General features: G+C 39.5%; 1 protein-coding gene across 1 annotated transcript in view; it reads right to left on the bottom strand.

Annotated features, from left to right (window-relative positions):
- st6galnac3 (ST6 (alpha-N-acetyl-neuraminyl-2,3-beta-galactosyl-1,3)-N-acetylgalactosaminide alpha-2,6-sialyltransferase 3) overlaps positions 1-19,604 on the bottom strand; it is a 67,878-nt gene that overhangs the window by 17,630 nt on the left and 30,644 nt on the right. The window lies entirely within an intron of this gene.

Raw genomic sequence — 19,604 nt, 5'->3', positions numbered from 1 at the left:
TATGACATTTTTGTCTCATTTTGGACGACATACTATACTATGACTTTTTTGAGTGATTTTGGACGACAGACTATACTATGACTTTTTTTTGGATGCCTTACTATACTATGGAGCCCCTAAAGGGACATAGTGAGATTATTTGTTTAGTTTTTGCATTCCCTCGCAAGTATTGTGTTACCATGCAATATGTTATATATATATTATTTACAGCATAGAAGGGACCAAGACCAAAAATTAGGTTTTGAGTTGTCCCCATTAGGTCAGCTGGTAAGAAGTTCGTTTGAAATGAGTATACCAAGTTCAAAACCCACATTTGACAATGTGATTTTGTTCATGATGTAACATTTTAAATTTTTTTCACTCTTGTGTGGCTTGGATTTGATAACATTGCCAAAAAATGGTAATTGTGAGAATGAAAATTAAATCAAAAAACAGTTCATTTGTGTGTAACCTTTACCTTTTTTTTTTTGCAGTTTTAAGACCGGTCAATGATAGCAGCACAGAGCAAAAGCAACGTGTAGTTACCATCAGGAGGAAATCAAGCAATATATACATGAAACACACATTTATAACAATGAGTCAATAATCTCAGCCAGCAACAGTAGAAGCTGTGGCAGTAGCCAAGGCAGCTCTAAACTGCCACTGGAAACGTCACATATAGCTGCAGCGATTTTAGCCAGCCCTGAGATTATTGGCCACATTCATTGTCACACACAAGTAAAAAAAATTGTCTTTCTCTCACATGGGGACTCAAATAACATAATAAACTAAATCAGACAGTCACAGGGGGGTTTTGAACAACTCCTTAGTGGCTGACCTAATGGGGATGACACCTACGTATGGTCGATTTTCTATATAACTCCCTCCTAAGCCAGATAATACATACATAAAACACTGCGAGGAAACACAAAAAGAAAATTCTCTCTATGTCCCTAGAATTTTGAATTCTACACCATAAATAAAGTAAAGAAGAAATCTGTGGACTCAACTGTGAACGTTACTGTTAGTTCCACTCTCGTGAAGCAGCGATGGAGGAGGAGGCATCACAGACGGGCATCGCGGGTGATTAAACCCATCTAATTTAAAGTAATTACAGATAATGTCGTCTCGTTTGTGTTTGTGTGGGGAGATATGTGAATATCTTCGATTGAAAAGGGTGCCATACAATATTCATTCAAACTTGATTTAATTTTTTCTAATCAGAATCTGTATCCACACCATCACTGCTGGAAACAGATCTCACATGACCATTGATATACAGCACACTGACCATGCACATGTCAGCGTAAACAAGAGCAGATTGTTTTTTTTTCCTCTGAAGTTATTTGCTTAGTTACAATAAGAAATAATGAGAAACAATAGTAAAAAGAAAACACAGGTATTTATTTTATTGGACGGGCAATGAGGTGAAACGGAGTAACTACAAATGTCTCCATTTTAGCTTCCTCCAAAACTACAGGTAGTATGGACGAAGGGCATGAATGTAGCAGATGTGATGTATTTTAAAATAGAAACAGGCGTCCATATGTTTTTGTGTACAGATTACACAAAGGACAGAAATGACAGAAAATCAGCATATTTGACATCATTTTGAAGATTTGAATACAGTGTTTGTCATTCTTCATCAGTTTGCAAAGAAAAATGAATACAATATTTACAATTCATAAAGGGATCCATCCATCTTCTAACGCTTTATCCTCCACATGAGGGTCACGGGAGGCGGGTCCCTGGACAGGTCACCAGTCCATCAAAAGGACAAACAACCATTCGCTCGCGCATTCACACCTACAGTCAATGTAATGTATCCTATGTACCTAATCCTCATATTGCATGGTTTTGGACTGTGGGAGGAAACCAAAGAACCCAGAGAAAACCCAGGCACACATGTTGAGAACATGCAAACTCCATGCAGAAAGGTTGTTCAGACCAGGACTCGAACTCAAACCCAAAGGCAAACCACTACCCCAACCGTGTGACCCTTCATAAAGGGATGTGCATTAATATTTAAGTCCAAGTGTTTAAGTTTAAGTCCATATTTAGATAATAGCATTTAGATCAGTACCTAATACAATGGCTCAAATGTATGTACATCTATATATATATATACATATATATGTATATATATACACATAAAAAAAACCTCATCATTTCAAGCTCTTTTCTTAACCCCTAACTTTGCTGTTTTGGTTCAGCTCTAATCAGTGTCACCTTCTCTAGCAGCAAGTGCATGCTACTCGAGGAACAGCAGCAAAATAAACAAACAAAGTCAGACACCAGCTGGTGAACGTGGCACTTGTAGCAGCTGAGGAGCTACTTATTTCTCTCTGGATTTGAGAGCAGTATTCAGAGAGAATATTGGACTTTGATTCATCAGGTGATAAGACGCATGACAGCCCGTTAATACTAATGAGGCGCTGACGTGTGTCAATATTAAACACTTTGCTGAAATATTCACAATGTCAACCTCATTAGCAGACAATGATTGGCGTGTGTACAACTGCTGAACTGTCTGTTGAACCTTGAAGAAGTCAAAACTAATAATAGGAATAAATCTGCTTTATTGTGGTCTTTATTGTTATTTTATTATAGGATTGTTGTTATGTCGTTCACTAGTCTGTAATGTTTCTGGTGCATTGTTGGCAGGTAAAACACATTAAACTACAAAAAAGGAGGTAAAAACAAGAGTTTTTATGCACGTTAATCCCCTGAAAAAGGACCACAAAGCCACAGAATAAAAATAATAACAATAATAATAATAATGATAATCTAAAGGGAAACAATAGGTTGCTCGCATGAATTTGTGTCAGGAGACGTTTCGGCCCCTAACATTCTTGCTCAGGTCCTAATTAGCTTTCATGAAACCAACGTTAAAGAATTTAATTTAGCATTAAAGTCTGCTTCTATGATCAGTGAACAGAATTATAAATATCACAACGAGGAGTAATCATGTAAAACTATTTCCTTGTCCTGTGGCGCACACTCAATCGCATGAATTCATTTCCTATTCACTCTTAAGCCTTTCCTCTCAGGAGTAAAACATGCTAAATAAGCTCGATTAAGAACCCTCGTTTACTCATTTAAAGCAGATACATCAATTGTGAGGTTATGCTAATAAAAGACCTGCAGACTACAGTATAGACAGTATGTTTGTGTGTTCTTTCAGACACACAACGTCACACACATCAGTTCATCTGACCATAATCTGTTTTATTTGTTATTGCCTGGTGTTTGGTTAACAAAAACAATACTATTTTAAAGAGAAGCTTCAGTGAATGGACAATTTTTAATTGCAACATCATGAGCACAAGACTTAGAATAAGACTTCTTTTATTGCCTCTGTACCTCACTTTAATGCTTGAGAAGTGATTTCCTGCTGCTGGCGGGATGCTGTTGTTTATTTACTTGATACAACAATAGAACACAGAACAATGCCATTACATTTGCTCATGCAGAGACAAAATCGATGATCTTTTTCAAAAAAAAGATCTTTGTTCTTGGTACAGAAAGCACAGCGATTTATTCCAATGATTCAAACGAGCAGAGCAGCTGTGCAGAAGCTTACTGAGGTATTTCGCAACATTAGACACTGAGGGGTGAACTCTTCAACCTAAAACAAGACTATTTCTTCATTTCTTCAAATGTCGTTCAATTCACTGTAAAATGTAAAATAACTACAGACTAATATGACGACGCTTTATCATTTATTAGGGAAAATGTCACATCAGGGTTAAAAAAGAAATGCAGTTTATTCCTCTGAGCTGCTCCAATTTGATTCCTTTTCGCTCTTTTAACTTCAACTTAACACGGTGAACTCTCCTCGCGCTGTCTTTAAATTAAACCTACTTTACTGCTCTGACAAACGTCATACATGGACACACACATTGTCAGAGGCATCGTTGTTCGGATATAATCACGGCCAATCGTGTGGAACGATCAATGGAATAATTGGCTGGTGAATCTGTTCGTCAATATCCAACCAACTCTGCTCGTAATATCTCTTATATTGTATGTGAACTACTGTATGTCTCACCAAGCAATCAGAATGTGTCATATTCACAGTTTGGTGGTATCACGGGTCTCCCTTGTCTGTTTGTCCCTCCCCCTGTCCAGCACATCTGTCATTACCAAATAAAAATACAGATTTAACAACGGTAGGAGTGTGTTAGACTCCCTGTCCGACACCACAAGTCACTGAACATCACAGGTTAAATAATAAATGAATACATTCATATATTGAATAAATCGTGTTAATTACCTCGAACAGGGACGTTGTGTTTTTGGCTATGTTTGTTTGTCTGTTTTTAAGTGAGCAGCATAACGATTATATTGTTAAATTGTTAAGTTTATTATTGTTAAACTTGTGAGATACGTCAGGGCCGGCCCTATGCATTTTGGGGACTTAGGTGTATATAATTCATATACTTTTTCCTTTGTGGTGATGGCGCCCTAGGCGACCGCCTATATGACCTATGCCTAGAACCGGCTCTGATAGGTACACAAGAAGTAGACAAACTTTAATAAAACTTTCAAAAGAACTTAATTTAATACAGGATTACCATATTTCCCTTTAGGTCTGTAAACCATTTACCCGCCACTGTGACTCTTAGGAGAATTTAAGGCGTGTACATCACACAGCTGTGCTGTAGGAAGGGTTTTCTTCAGCACTGCTCATGACACAAAAAGCCTAAGAAATCTGAAAAATAAAGTTCTCTAGAGAGAATGTCTTCTGTGTCTTTTTTTACTTAAGCTTCCGCAGAAGGATCAGCGTGGACAAACACACAGTACTGTCAGCGCAGGCAGACACTACACACCAAAATACTTCTAAGGTAGGAGGAGGAAGGAGAGAGGAGGAACCTTTCGTAGAGGTGCTACACTCATGACATTTGCAGAAAGTGAGTGGCTCTCATAAAACCTTTTCTGCAAGCAGTGGAAAAACACAGAGAACATTCCAGAAGCTTTGCATATTAAATTTTCTATTACAGAGACGATAGTCAGGAGTCAGCGAGTGAAAAATGGCAGAAATTCACAGTTCCAGCACAAAAACATAAGGAGGCAGAGCTTTTTCAAGACAGACAAACAGACTGTATATGGACATTCATCTGTATGTGAGCACATCTTATGAAAGCTTATGAATACACCATGTGTATTTCTAAACCATGACTTACGTAACCAAAAAATGTTATAAAATGTCGAGGAATGACTTGAAAGATTCAGTCTCTGAAATAAATCACGTTGGCCAGAATTTTCATGCCACTCGTGAAAAGTAATAACCATTTTCACATAAAGGAAAATCACCGAAAAACACCTTACTGCTAGTGCTAGTAGGACACTTTTGTATATCACCATGACATAAAGTGACAGATGCTGTACATGGAGTCCAGTCAACAGAGGCTTTTTACTTTGACCTTATTCAATTGTAATGAAATAAATGAGGAGACGTTATATTCAGACAGGTACAGTGTGTACAAAGACTGTTTAGACTGTTGAAGAATTCAATTTCCATGGACCCATTAAAGACCCAAAAGGTTCAAATGAAATCTCATTTTACATGAAATTCAAAGTTTCTGCTTTTTTAGTAAAATATCAATTAGTCGCCAAGGTTTGTCTCCCATTTTAAATCAGAGGCCCAGAGGTTCATGACATTGGGGGTGGGTTTGGATTCAATGGTCTGGATTCTTGAATAATGAAACATTATTCAAGGGTAAAAGGACGGTCATCGTCTGTTTTTTACTTTGCTTCTGCTCAGCCTTCATTCTTAGTTATTCAAACTCTCTGTACACGTAGAATAACCATGTCAACCATGGAGCTCCTGCAATCACGGCACATTCTCTAATAAACAGCACAGACCCAGCGAGAGTCTGATTTTACTGTTTTATTAAAAGGTGTATAATAAGGTTTTCTTTGGGGCTGATTATTATAATCATTATTTTTGAATCAAACATTTCAAAAGTACTTTTCAAAGCTGTGGTGCTGTTTTGAGACTCCTTAGGTTTTCCTCTTTTTATTGTCTCAATTAAAAAAACATATATATATATGTATACAGATATATATATATATATATATCCCTTAAGGGTTTGTTTGTCCCATTGCATTTTCTTTCTACTTTGTCTTCTGATGTATAATGCATTCTTTTCTTGGGGAATAGTCATTTGTGTTGGAAGCCTTGAGGGCCTGATGATATTAGATTTTAATCCTCAAGGGAATTTTTTTATTTCTGGTTCAATATTCGTTGCTATTTTCAAAATATCTCTGGCTCCAATGGCAGTTTTTCCCCCACTATTTCATGTTCAAACTCAGTCTCTATTCCTCGTTCCTCTCTCGACCGCACTTTCAGCCCTGACTCTGTGCTCTCTCCCCACCGACTTAATGGCCTTGTTGTCTTTACAGCAGATGCCAATAACACGGGTGCAGTGAGAGGACAGAGGGCAGAGGGCGGCTCTAACTCTCTGCGTGGAGGCAGATGTCCCAGCAAACAGCCAACAATCATGATGCACATAATGCACGCAGCAATTTTGTAGAGTGTATCTGCTGAATAATCCAGGCTGCAGTGGGTTTATGAGAACAGAGGACTCATGATACAATGAAAACACAAATGACGACTCAGACATATTTCAAAGCTGATGCGATAGCTGCCATCATTGCTCAGCTTTTTCTAAAATGAGATCCCACTTTGATCGTTCGGTACAATGTCTGCCTTTTTGTGTTGGCAAATATCATCGGCGCAAACACCAAACTTTGTTTTGAGTAGCACATTGTAAAATACTCTAAATCACATTAACCTTATTGCTGCAGGAGGGAAAACTATCGTGGGGAAATATAAATTGTCACAGCAGCAAAAACAGTAGATAATAAATAATAAACATGCATTTCCACATTATGTGAAATTACGATAGAAAGATATTAAACCTTCTGTTACTATTCTGTCGTGCATTCTTCTCATTACAGCAACTTACAGAAATTCAAAAACTATGGACTGGTGTGACCCACTGAAATTGGCACAGCATCCCCCAGCACGCAACCCTCATGTGGAGGATAAAGTGGTAGAAGATGGATAGATAGATAGATAGATAGATAGATAGATAGATAGATAGATGGATAGATGGATAGATGGATGGAAAGCAGAGAAATAGAGCTTTAAATATAGAAATACAGCTCCTCAGTACCGTCATTTCCTAAACGGCTGGAGAACTGCCAGATATCCAAAGTGAAAGAAAAAGAGGAAAAAGAGGCAGAAGCACTCGCTCATGTTTGGACAATTCTACAACCATAAAATCAATATATCATGAATATCATGATGGTTATAAGAGGGTTAAAAATACTATGGACTATAAAAAGTTAAAATATAATGTACATTATCGACTGTTCCAAGAATATATACAGTATGGCCATTAAATTTACAGTATAAACACAAACATGAGATATTGTATATGTGTATTGCACTTTTGTATATATCTATATAAGTATATATAGATATAGATATACATATATATATAGTACTTGGGATGAGTAAACTGTTACATGTGGTCTACAGTCTTTCTGAGCATGCTGTATTCTGTGTATATATATTTATTATATATATATATAATAAAATATATATATAAAATATATATATAATATATATATATATATATATATATATATATATATATATATATATATATATAATAAACCAAGTTCGAGCTGTCATAAACACTGCAAATGTTATCTAAGGTTTCATAGATCTTTTATTACCACTTTAAATTAAACATAGTATTAAGAATAATAAGCGTAGAAAGGCTAAGTCCATTTTCATACAAACCTAAAACCTGGCACTGGAACTCATGTCTCATGTCTCATGTGTCGTCATGTGGTTCCCTTTCAGACAGACACATTTCCCCCTGATGAATTCTAACACCCAAATGACCGACCAGATGGCTCCAAAAGCCAAAAGCCAAAATAAAACATATACAACACACACATCTTCACGGTGATCTTTCCTCTCTCCTACACATTCTGCTGCACTCGCGGCGAGGGGTTTCCACTGATCTCATCTCCGCCTGGCAACTGGCACTTTAATAATTCTCTCAGAGCTGATGCTTTTATACGCACCACCACCACCCCAGCAGTTTTCTCTCATTAATTTCCCAGCACCCCAGTGAGTCTGAGGCAAAGAGAGTCTGAGTGGAAGACGCCGCACTTACATCTTAATTCTGTTTAGTGGTTTTAAGGTGAATTTGTTTGAACTGTTTGTTTTACAGCTAACATTTCTTCTCCTGTGTCCTGGAGCAAAATGAATGCATGACTATATCTTCCTTAGCTCTTTTGAATTTCATTAAACCCTTGTTATTATTCATAAATCAGAGCAAGTCACTATTAGACTTGGATTCATTACAGTGCTGCACAGCCTATAGCTGAGATAATAGATCATAATTAAGTCATCGCTTAGTCCCTAAAATAGACAGGTGCTTATAGCTTTGATGAAAGGATCTTAAGTCAGTGACATACATAAGAAAATATTATGTTCCGGAGATCATATTTTTTACCACAGGAGAAAAATGTTTCCATTTAGTCAAAGTCAAAGGCCGTCTGTCTGAGCTGATAGTAGTTTCACACAGTTACCACCCACAGATCATTTTCCCCGTCTCTCTCTCTCTGTCTCAACACTTCAAAGTGAGTGTTCTTCCCCCTTTCGTCTGAAACAACCGGGGCAGATATTTCAAACTGATTATATAACCTCGTCTCTCATTTTGGAAGACAAAGGCAGATTAGTCAACGCGACTCGAGCAGCGAATCACAATGTGCCACACACACACCAAGGGTGTTTGCTGTTTGCATTTTAGTGCCTATAGCCGAGGCGCTAATCCTCCGAAACAAACACTGAGCAGAACAGCTCCTTCCCACCTGGGTTAGTCATTTTAGTTATCAAAAGCTGACGCTGTGTGCCAGTACTCTGTGTATCTTTAGCACCTAATCATTTTCTCCTGTTGTGAAAAGCTTTGGAGAAACATTCAGACTGAAGTCCTTTGCACACAAAAGTGCAAATATTTTGGAGCGCAACGCGATTAAGTGAATAAATTATATGGAAAAAATGGTCTCCCTTGAAGAAAAAGGTGGCGTGAGTTTGTACAGATGATGAGCTGCTGCTCAGATAAGAAAAAGAAAACAAATACACGATCTACAAATATACATACCCTGGACACAGCTGACACTGAAGAGGAGAGGAGAACTAAGAAGACCAAGACCATGGACTCCCAAGAAGGTCCGCTGGTACCCACACGTACGACTCAGCACTCAAAGACTACAAGTGCATACAAATGAGGGCAAACCTCTGGTGAGAAATCAATGCAAGAATGGAATGTGAGAGTGAGTATGCGTGCATGGATGAGACTTCTTATTTAGTGTGAATGGAACGTGTACGCACATGCAGAGTGGCTCTCCACAGATTTGGAACATGGAAAGTATGACAAAGGCCTGAGGCCCAGGACAAAGGCTGGTCCAGCGGCTGGTTGAGAACCAATGACTACTGCACTCAAACACATCGCATTGGTAACAACTGAGAGGAAACGGCTTTCCTTACCAGCAGATGAATACACACTACCGATCGCTGAAAAGGGGAAACCAGAGGAACTTGTCCACAGTGGTGCAAGTACACTGCCGTCTCTGTTTGCCTTCTTACGCACATCACACAGATACTTGCTTGTATTTGTGTCAAAATGTTGATGTTAAACAAGTCACGTACTGAAGAAAGTTCAAATATCTTTCTTTCGATTGGTTTTACAGCCAATCACAGTGATCGCTCTCATCGAAATGGCCGTCAAGCTGTTGGCATGGCGACCCCAAAAAGGTCAGTGCTGCACACGCTGGGATATCATCAACCGCTCCCCTATCAGGGCAGTGTGTCCTCAGCTCCAGGAAAAGAAATCCCTAAATACTACTTTATCCTCTGTATTCATTCCTTGCATTACACAAGTCTTCTGGCACTGATATGGTCATCAACACCAATATTCATGACCTCATAAGTATGACACAGAATAGGCCACAGAAGTTAGATTAAAAGTTAATATATTGTCATTTTGATCTTTCAGCATTGTTGTAATTTCACATTACGCCAGTGGAAATGCTGACGTAGCTTTCTGTCATAGTGTGCTATATTTCTATAACCGAGTTGCTAAACCACTTTGCAGTTGCCTCGCAGTTCTTCTTGTGTCTTTACCACTTGAAGGCCAAGTGTTCCATGCATATAACTTCCCGTGTCAACAACCATGAGCTCACACGGTCCATTTGAAGGCAGCACATATACCGGTCCATATCCCTTTAGTCTCTGCCAGATTGCTTTTATGTCATGCACGACTGTTATTTGCTCCCCTGTTCTGAACCTGATCATGTTTTTTGACCTTGCCGGTGTTTTAAGATGTTTTCGGAAATGTTTACGTCTGCCCCTTGAGTGTCCTTTCTTGACAGTCACATGCCTTACAAACAACCAGTGCTGGTGGTGTGCACAAGCGCTATAAACCATTTATCAATAAGTTCAAGTTTTATTTGGAAGAAAAAGCAGAATAACATATGCTTAAAGGCCAGAGGAGGTGAGGACCAGTCTAAAAAGATTTGGTAGATGAATAAGCCATTATTTTATCTTTTTTTCTTTTTTTTTTTTAGAAAAATAGAAGGAGTAGAAAAATGGTCTAAAAGGTGAAGGTCAAAAAGCTCTGCAATATTTGATTTTAATTGGATGCCTGGCCAAGACTGGGAGTGGAAAAAACAAGGTTTAGCAGAGAAGATAAGGGCAAAGTAAAGAGATTTCTCCAGAGACAGAGATCAAAACATAGACTTAAGATTCAGAATTACACACAGAACTACTGATTATCATTGATTTTGAAGCTCAATAATCAATTAATCTCACTTGCTGCAATGAATAGTTTAGAGCAGCCTCTTCTCCCTGCTGCACATGTTCACAATAGGGAGTAATCCCATGAAAAGGTCCAATAACCATCGTACTATTAAGCTCCCTGCGACTGCTCGAGCTGTTCTTTCACCACACCAGGTCTCTCCTCTTCTCTTTCCATAAAGACGATTTATGGCGCCTCACAAAGAAAAATGTGTTACGACCTTAATATGCAAAAACCTTCTCATTCCAACAACTCAAGGCTTACAGCACACGCTGCCATGATTTTACATTTTCATGTTCATCACACCACATTATGAAGACGGGAAGTGATGCCGCATACAAATCTGAAATCTGAACGGTGTGACAGATGGAATAATGGAGCGATTATTCTTCCTTTAACACATCATACAGTCGGTAATTTGACACATTTACACAATACCAAATCTCCGTGCCCCGTCCATGCATCTGAACTCCTCGTGACTCATTCATAATTCAAATCTGATCACGCAGACATGATACAAAATTACATTTTCAGAGGACATCAAAGTCCATAAATTCTTGCCTGAAACTTGTCTTTAGGAAAAGTTTCCCTCACTATCTGATTGACAGTTCTCTGTGCATCCATGAGTGAACTCTGTACAAATGAACTGCTAACAGCTTTTTCCAGAAGTACATGCCTCGACATTTGACCACCCGATTCTAAAAAGTTAATCTTTGAGTCCGTTTGTTAACATTTGTGCCAAATTTGAAAGGGTTCTCTCAAGGCACTCTCAAGATAACACATTCACAAGGCAAAGAAGTGACCTTTGCAGAGGGAATGTCCCAATCAGCTTTCTTTGACCCCCGTTCCTGATCCAATCTTTTTATAATTAAGTATCTGCCCATACCGAGCCCCGATCCAATACTTTTATTTCCTTAGATGAAAGAGCTATAAAAATGTTCACTGTGGTGTAGAGATAAAGAAGAAGAAAGAAGAACAGACTCCTGCTGTGAGGCTGCAGATACCTCTGAAAGAAGGAGAGGGACGGCACAGCTGCGACTGCTTCCGAAATGGAGGAAATGTCACCTGAAAAGGCGGTTTGATACCGTTAAGTACAGACTCATCTGCACAAACGTTGAGTGTCGAGTGTCATTGTTCCAGTCATGTTTATCTGATTTGGCCCCCACTAAAGTGTGTGTCTCTGTCTTTCCTGCAGTGCACCAGGAAAGACTAATGCCAATAAAAATCTGGCCTGGCATCGTATTAATATATATATCTATATATACAGTGTATATATAGATATATATATATATACATATCTATATATACATATGTATATATGTATAGATATATATATATCTATATATATATATATATAAAATATAGAAAAATGTCACATGGTAACTTCTCTGCTGTGCTGTATAAATAAAACCCACTTTTCAAGTGAAAAAAACAAACCTAACTGTCGGGTCTCTTGGTATTAGAATGATTAGTGTGTCAATGCATCTAAAAGTCAAACAAACTGTGAAGCAGTGCCGCGGTACATTGGCTGATTGAAAAGAATCCAAAAAGCTGGTGTTTGTCAGGCAAAGCAAACAGCTGAATTATTGTTTGTCGCCGGCTGAGAAACTCAAACACGCATCGCTCTATTTGGGGAGATGAGGACTTGACAATTTTAGAAGCAGATTTTAATATCGCTGCCAAGAGGTGATTGCTTCCCTTTTCACACAGCGTTATATGACTATAATCTGAAGCGACTGCTTCACATCCAATTTAGAGCTGAACATATACCAGAACATCAGTGACAGGATGCATTACTGCTGATGCTGCACTCATCCTTCTGTCTTAGGACACTGATAGAAGATCCATCTTATTCTGGCTCACCACTGATGTGCATTTTAAAATGTAGCCTACTTTGCAGATTATTTGACTGTGATACTGCAGTACAGCGAGCGTAAAGAAGGGACTCTTCTTTTTTTTTTTTCCTCCATAAACATCAGAAAAAAGCTTGTTTAAGTCAGACGGTGTTAGCAGATCGAGGAGACATGTATATACAGAGAGGGGGCAACTTATCTGCACTGTCAGGAGACTTGGCATTCAGAACCTGCCGCAGTTAAAATGTCAAACACCGACCAGGGAAAAGAAGCGGGAGCGAGACGACTGAGAGGAGGAGGAGGAGGAGGAGGAGGAGCAGCAGGAGAAGGAGGACAGCCAAGTGGTAAAAATTTACAGAGGTGAAACTCTCATGCCTGACCACGGCGCTCCACATTTCACGCACCCTGATGCTCTCACCTTCATGCCAAAACACAACACACAGGTATCTCTCTCTCTCTCTCTCATTCATGCATAGCCACATACTAAACCCTTGCTTTAATATCCTGTCATTTCCAGAAGAATTACCCAAACCCTACTTGCCTCTACAGGGCCTTTGTCTGTAATTGGACGAACTGTCCCCACTTAACTGGTCTCTCACACACACACACACAGGTTTACACAGTATTCTTAGGACACCGCCTAACCAAAAACATGAGAACCACAAGTTGAGAACAACATTTTTAACAACATTTTAATTACGAGGACATTTCTGTGTGTTTTACCTCAGTGATGCATTTTTATTTCTTTGTGTGTTTTGTGGAGAATGTGTTGATGAGGAAAAAACATGATCTTTTTCTAACCCTGACCAATGCCTCTTCTCCCACTTTATCCTCCACATGAGGGTCGCGGGGGTCGCTGGTGCCAATCCCAGCTGACATAGAGCGAAAAGGCGGGGTAGGGCCATGTAGAGACAAACAACCATCCACTCTCACATTCACAGTCAATTTAGAGTGTCCAATTTGCCTAATCCCCAAATCTGCATGTCTTTGGAGAAGAAATGGCTGTTCTTTTTAAATGTACATACATATATTAGAGATTGTCAACTTCACAATCAAAAGACAAGAACAAAAGTGTCTCACAACCGTAGTGGACCTGTGGTTGGCAAACCTGTGTGCCCACCATCCTACAGATAATCCAGCCTAATCCAGACATGTACATAGAAATCTTAGTTGTCCATTGAAACATCCAGAATTGCTTTACCCTTCGGCTGTGCGTTAAAGCATGGCACCGCAGCGTGGACCTCCTCGGACGACGCGCGTGCTTGGTCGATTCTCCGCCGTCGTTGACAGAGCCAGGTCTACGTCCTCAGCAGCAGTTCTATACTGTTTTATATTCACAAAGAGCGTTGTAGCCACCGACTCCGGCTGAATTCACACACAGCTGCACTACATCACTTTTGTCATTGCTATTTTTAGAACTGTGTGCCTTATTCGCTGTGTTGGTGACCACTGAGCTACAGTTACACTCTCAAAGAATCAAGAGTGCAGCTCATTCACCATGGAAGAGTAGAGTTCACCAGGTATTTAGAGCAGTATTATCGTGGTCTTATAGTATTGTGATATTTTAGCATAATTATATGCCGACATGAAGCCAGTGACCGTCCTCTCTCTAACAGACACAGGGAATACAATTATCTGTACTTCTACCCGCCATCCTCAGAGAATCATTACGTCATTAGGCTTTAAATGCAATTATACTTTAAAGAAGACAGATTTTTTGCCTTCAGCCTCTGACACACACTTCATTTTGTTTGAACGAGGGTTCACAAGAACAAAGAAAACAAAGGTTCTGATCACTTCCTCAGCTGCTCGCAGACCCTGGTGACTTTTTGCTCTTCTGAAATGACCTGTCGAGTAACCACCGAGAGCGCCAGTGTTTCCTGCGGCTTCATTTAACGCAGCGACTCTGTGGCAATTACAAGCTTTCAGCACAAAAACGTTAAGTCATTACATGCTTGCCTTCAGAAAGAAAGAAAAAAAACTGGGTTTCGGATAGAGAGCAACATGCTCAGTGCTGATTAGTAATGCTATTGTATGTATGTGTGTGAAGTGACTCCGTGTGGAGAGAGACACGGAGCATCTCTTTTCTCTTTTAACAACGTGTCATGAAAAGCATGAAATTAAAATTTTGTGGCAATGCTGCAGCAAACACCGTTCCAATCTCGCACATGAGCCGACAGCAGTGATTCTGTGATGCGCAGATTCGTCTTCTGTCGACATCCAATACACGAAGCAATTACAGACACAGACACACACTTCGCGCCCAGTAAACAAGACGGTACACAGGTGCGGATACGTTTGACATTGAAGCCAGTGTCTACTCTCAATCACACCGTGACACAGATTTCATCAACAGAGTTCAGTGATTGGTGCTTTACACAGTCTGACTTTTGCTCTGCTCACACTCACAAACACTGAGCATTATGTAAGACAGCGATCACACATTAAGATGCTCCTCAACTAAATGGTTTTGCTTTTTAAACCACTAACCGTTTTGGAAAACATTGAGTTAACGCTGGATACCAGGGGCCGGCCCGGAGATTATGAAGCATGATTACATAACAGTGACATCCACACTAATATAAAGAGATTAAAATAATACTCTGAGGCCCCAAGAGAGCGGAGCATCTGCCACATAGTCCAGCTATGATTAGACTAACTCATCCCTAATGATAAATTATAGATGAGAAATCCATTTTTGGTTCCGGCATCATCTAGCCAATAATTCTAAACATCTAGCCAATAATTCTAATTTGTTGTTTACGTCACTGCTCTGAGTGAACATCCTGCCAAGGAGGTAAAACACAGCAGGTTTGCTTTTAGCAAGATAAAGGGAAAAACTACTCAACAGATTTTCATGAAATGTTTTGGAAGGATTCATTATTATCAATTGGATTCTGGGCCAAACCAGATTAAAGGGGTTGGATCCACATGTTGACTTGGCTATGAAGGTAGACGGAATTTAATTAGGCTCTTTTTTAATGAAGCCGAACATGAACGGAGACATCAAGTAAACATCAGGCAGATAAAAACTCAATTATACAAAGTAACACACAGTACCACAGCTTTAGGTTGTGGTGGAAGTGTGGGCTTTACCACCAAGGAGGTTGTTTATGCCAGCATGTGTCTGTGTGTGAGCAGCATAACTTTAACAAAGTAGGAAGAACACAAAACGAGCACAAAGCACAATGAATTCCCTCTGAATATTGCAGTGAATGAGTTTCATTTGTAGCTTCCTCTGGAGATATACAGTACATCCATATGTGGTGCGTCTTTGATGAGTTTGTGTCTCATGCTCGTGAGTGATCATGAGGAGGAGGACACATAATGGTGTCCTCTGACTGCACAATTTGACGTTAAAGTGCTGTATGTGCATCAAATAATGTATAGGATAGCATTTCTGGCAACAGAGTGAAATATGGAGAATGTATGTGTAAGTGTCAGCTGGGATCGGCTCCAGCTCCCCACAACCCTCATGTGGAGGATAGGCGATGAATTCATGAATGTAAGTGTAAGTGTGACTCTTCCGTGGGCCTGACAAGATGGCGTGACCGTGATATTGCAGTTACCGGCGCGGCTTGCAGAGCAGATTGTTCTGAAATAAAAGTGCCACATTAACCTTCACGGTTCAACCGAATTCTCTAAAAGGTCACAGCAGATAAATAATCCCGATTCGACGGAATGGGGAACACCGTTCTGCAGGAATGCACAAACACAAACTCTGGCACATACACATGCACTGAAGGAGCAGTTGGCTGGGATGCAGAGACCCCGGTCACGCAGGCCCAGGTGGCAGTGCTGTAAAGTGACAATGTGATTTAAGTCCTGTGTCATTGTACGGTCTGTTATCTACCGCCGCTAACAGGGCCACGCCGATTTCGTCCGACAGCCAACAACTGCAGCTCAGGAGGTAGTGCTGATAACGGGGAGGTTCAGCTTGTGCAACTTCCAGGTGCAGTGTGCAATTACACGACTTTAAGCTGCTGTCAAATACACATCTATGGCTCAACACAGACATTTCATTGTCTTGTTATCTCGACTTTGTTATTGACTGAACTTTTTTCTCTGCTTACTAGTTATTTTCTCCTGTCTATGGTTCATGCGTTGTAGGGTAATACAGGAACGATCATCGGGCTGCAACTAACGTTTATTTTCATAATCAATGAATCTGTCAATTGTTTTCTCCATTAATAGATTCATCGTTTGATTGATTGATTGATTGATTGGTGTTCGTCAAACCTGGAAATGAGGATGTTCTCAAATGTCCCAAAATGATTCACTTTTAATGATTTCTTTGTTATCCAGAGCAAAGAATTCAAGAAAATACTCACATTTTAGAAGCTTAAACAAATGGGAATCTTGTTTTAATCATGAAAAAAGCTTCAAACCGATTCATCAATTATCAAAATAATTGTCGATTAATTTAATCAATTAATAATCGATTAATCAATTAATCGTTTCAGCTCTAAATCGACTACTTGTTTGGTCTGTAAGATGTCAGAAAGTCTTTCATCTATGTTTACCAAACCTGGAAATAATGATGCTCTTGAAAAAATATTCTTTATTACATGAAGCATGGAAACCAGAAAATATTCACTTTTAAGAAAAATCAGAGAGCTTGTTTTAATTATTTTAAAAAAACAACAACAAAAAAATAATCGTTACAGCCCTAAATGATTGGAGAGGATGAAGACGTGGAAAACGACAAACTCTCTGGCGACATTTGAATCAGGACGTCAAAGTGACCTTGGGCATCGAGATAAATCTGTCTCCTTGTCTGAAAAGACACAAACACGTGATATTTTTGAAGATCTACTTATTTCCAGGTTGACATTACACATACACATTTTAATAGTATGTTAACTTTGCAATAAACATACAAGGGACTTACTGTTTTTGTTCTTTCATAAATAATTTTCCCATGATGCCTCAATCACACTGACTTCAGAGGAACATTTCACTAAGAGAACATTTCCCCCAAATATGTTAAAACATCCATTTTAATTTTCTTCCAGCTCCATAAGGAATATGTTGCATTGCATGCAACAATAGAAACTGACCTCATGTCACACCACATGCCAATTGTAAGCCGATTTGTTTGTTCACTAAATATGTAACAAAAAAACAAAAAGGTCATGAAGCATTCTGTAAAATGCTTAACACTGACCTATTGATGTGCTCTTCACTCGTCAGTATCCATTAAAATGTAAATTGTAAAATTTGAAAAGAAAGAAAAGACAATGAGCATTTTTGTGTGTTTCCATCCGCTGCTGTTAAGTGAATATTGGGATTTAGTTGACTGAGATAAGCAGTCGGTGGTGCAAAGCTTCTAACTCAAAGCTCAGCTGCCCACATCATCAGTTGAACCCCCTCCATAGAGCACGTCAGCACCGACCTCTAACAACCTGTCACATAACAGATACAATACAAGATCCTGCTTCTCACCTTCAAAACTCTCCACAATCTTCCCCCCTCCTACTCATCTGACCTCCTTCATCCTCTCACTCCTTCTCACTGATGATCTCTCAGATCATCAGCTGCCCTCCAACTCACCACACCCTCTGCCTTTCTTGTTACCATGGGCTTTCAGCCACTCTCCCCGCCTCTGGAACTCTCTCCCACACGACATCCACAACATTGATTCCCTTCACACCTTTAAATCAAGACTCAAGACACTCCCCCTCTATGTTACCTACCTGATTTTTTAGTTTTTTTTTATTTTTAGCTTTGAATGTTGTATTTTTACTGCTTAAATTAAATGGATTATTATTCCTTTACTCGCTGAATCTCTTTCTATTCCCACGTAAAACGTTTGTACAATATTCAAATTTTCGGTGTTACTAGGGATGTCCCGATACAACGTTTTCACTTCAGATAAGATACCGATATTGCAGCCTTGAGTATTGGCCGATACTGAATGGGTTACATAAATTTCAACATAAGAATATTACATTTTTTGCCATGTTAATTTCATACAGTCTATGATTAATTTCAAAAGTACCAAGTGCTAGTGGGGGTGTTGTCAGAGCACCCGTGTTTAACAGGTAACAGCGTGTCTCCAGAGAACACCCCCCTTGTTTTCACTATTTTGGATTAACCCCACCCACACAGGGTGAGTGACTCGTCCCACTGGTAAACACGCAGAGAGATTTTAGAGGCAGTTCGATATAATCCGATACTCGATTTTGGCTGATATCAGATCAATATCCGATATCATTATCGGATCGGGGCATCCCTATGTGTTACTAATCAATATTACATATTAAGAAGGGCTAATAGGAACCTGACTAGTGTGGCACCATCTTCACCCTTCTTCCACCTTAAGGCGGAGTCTCCTTAAGTTTCATTTTCACACCCTTTAGATTCGGTTTTGAATTACTGCCTCGGGATTGTCCCACACACCATATGTCACGCAGCGACCGGTGAACACACAAACAAATGACAGGGTCAAGGCTAAATGAGCAGCTCTGGGAGAGTGTTTTGAAAGTGTGTAGCGTTGTTTTGCGCGGGGTAGGACGGAGAACACAAGATTTACAAGGTGTCGTGTTGCACTGCCCTTAACAAACATACCCAACATGGCTGAGTTGTATTAAAATCTACTGGTTTCAGACACACTGGCAGAGACAGACACACAGAGACAATCCTCTCGACGCTCATCTCATATTCATTAGCTGTGGTTCATTGTTACACACTAACTTTGGTCTCTGTTACTAATCAGCAATGACTGAAGCACTGCATTAGAGAATTATGTCCTTTAATAGGATTCTTCTCCCCAAGCATCCCTCCCTAATCCCATGTCTCTGTCTGTGCTTCCTGGATGTTCGGAAAAGCTGAGCCAAGCTGAACACAGACACTCTACATGAAATTCAGTGTTAACCCTGTGAGA

The sequence above is a fragment of the Solea senegalensis genome, linkage group LG1 (assembly GCF_019176455.1).
Source record: "Solea senegalensis isolate Sse05_10M linkage group LG1, IFAPA_SoseM_1, whole genome shotgun sequence".
Classification (NCBI taxonomy): Eukaryota; Metazoa; Chordata; class Actinopteri; order Pleuronectiformes; family Soleidae; genus Solea; species Solea senegalensis.
This window is presented reverse-complemented; position numbering and strand designations above follow the sequence as displayed.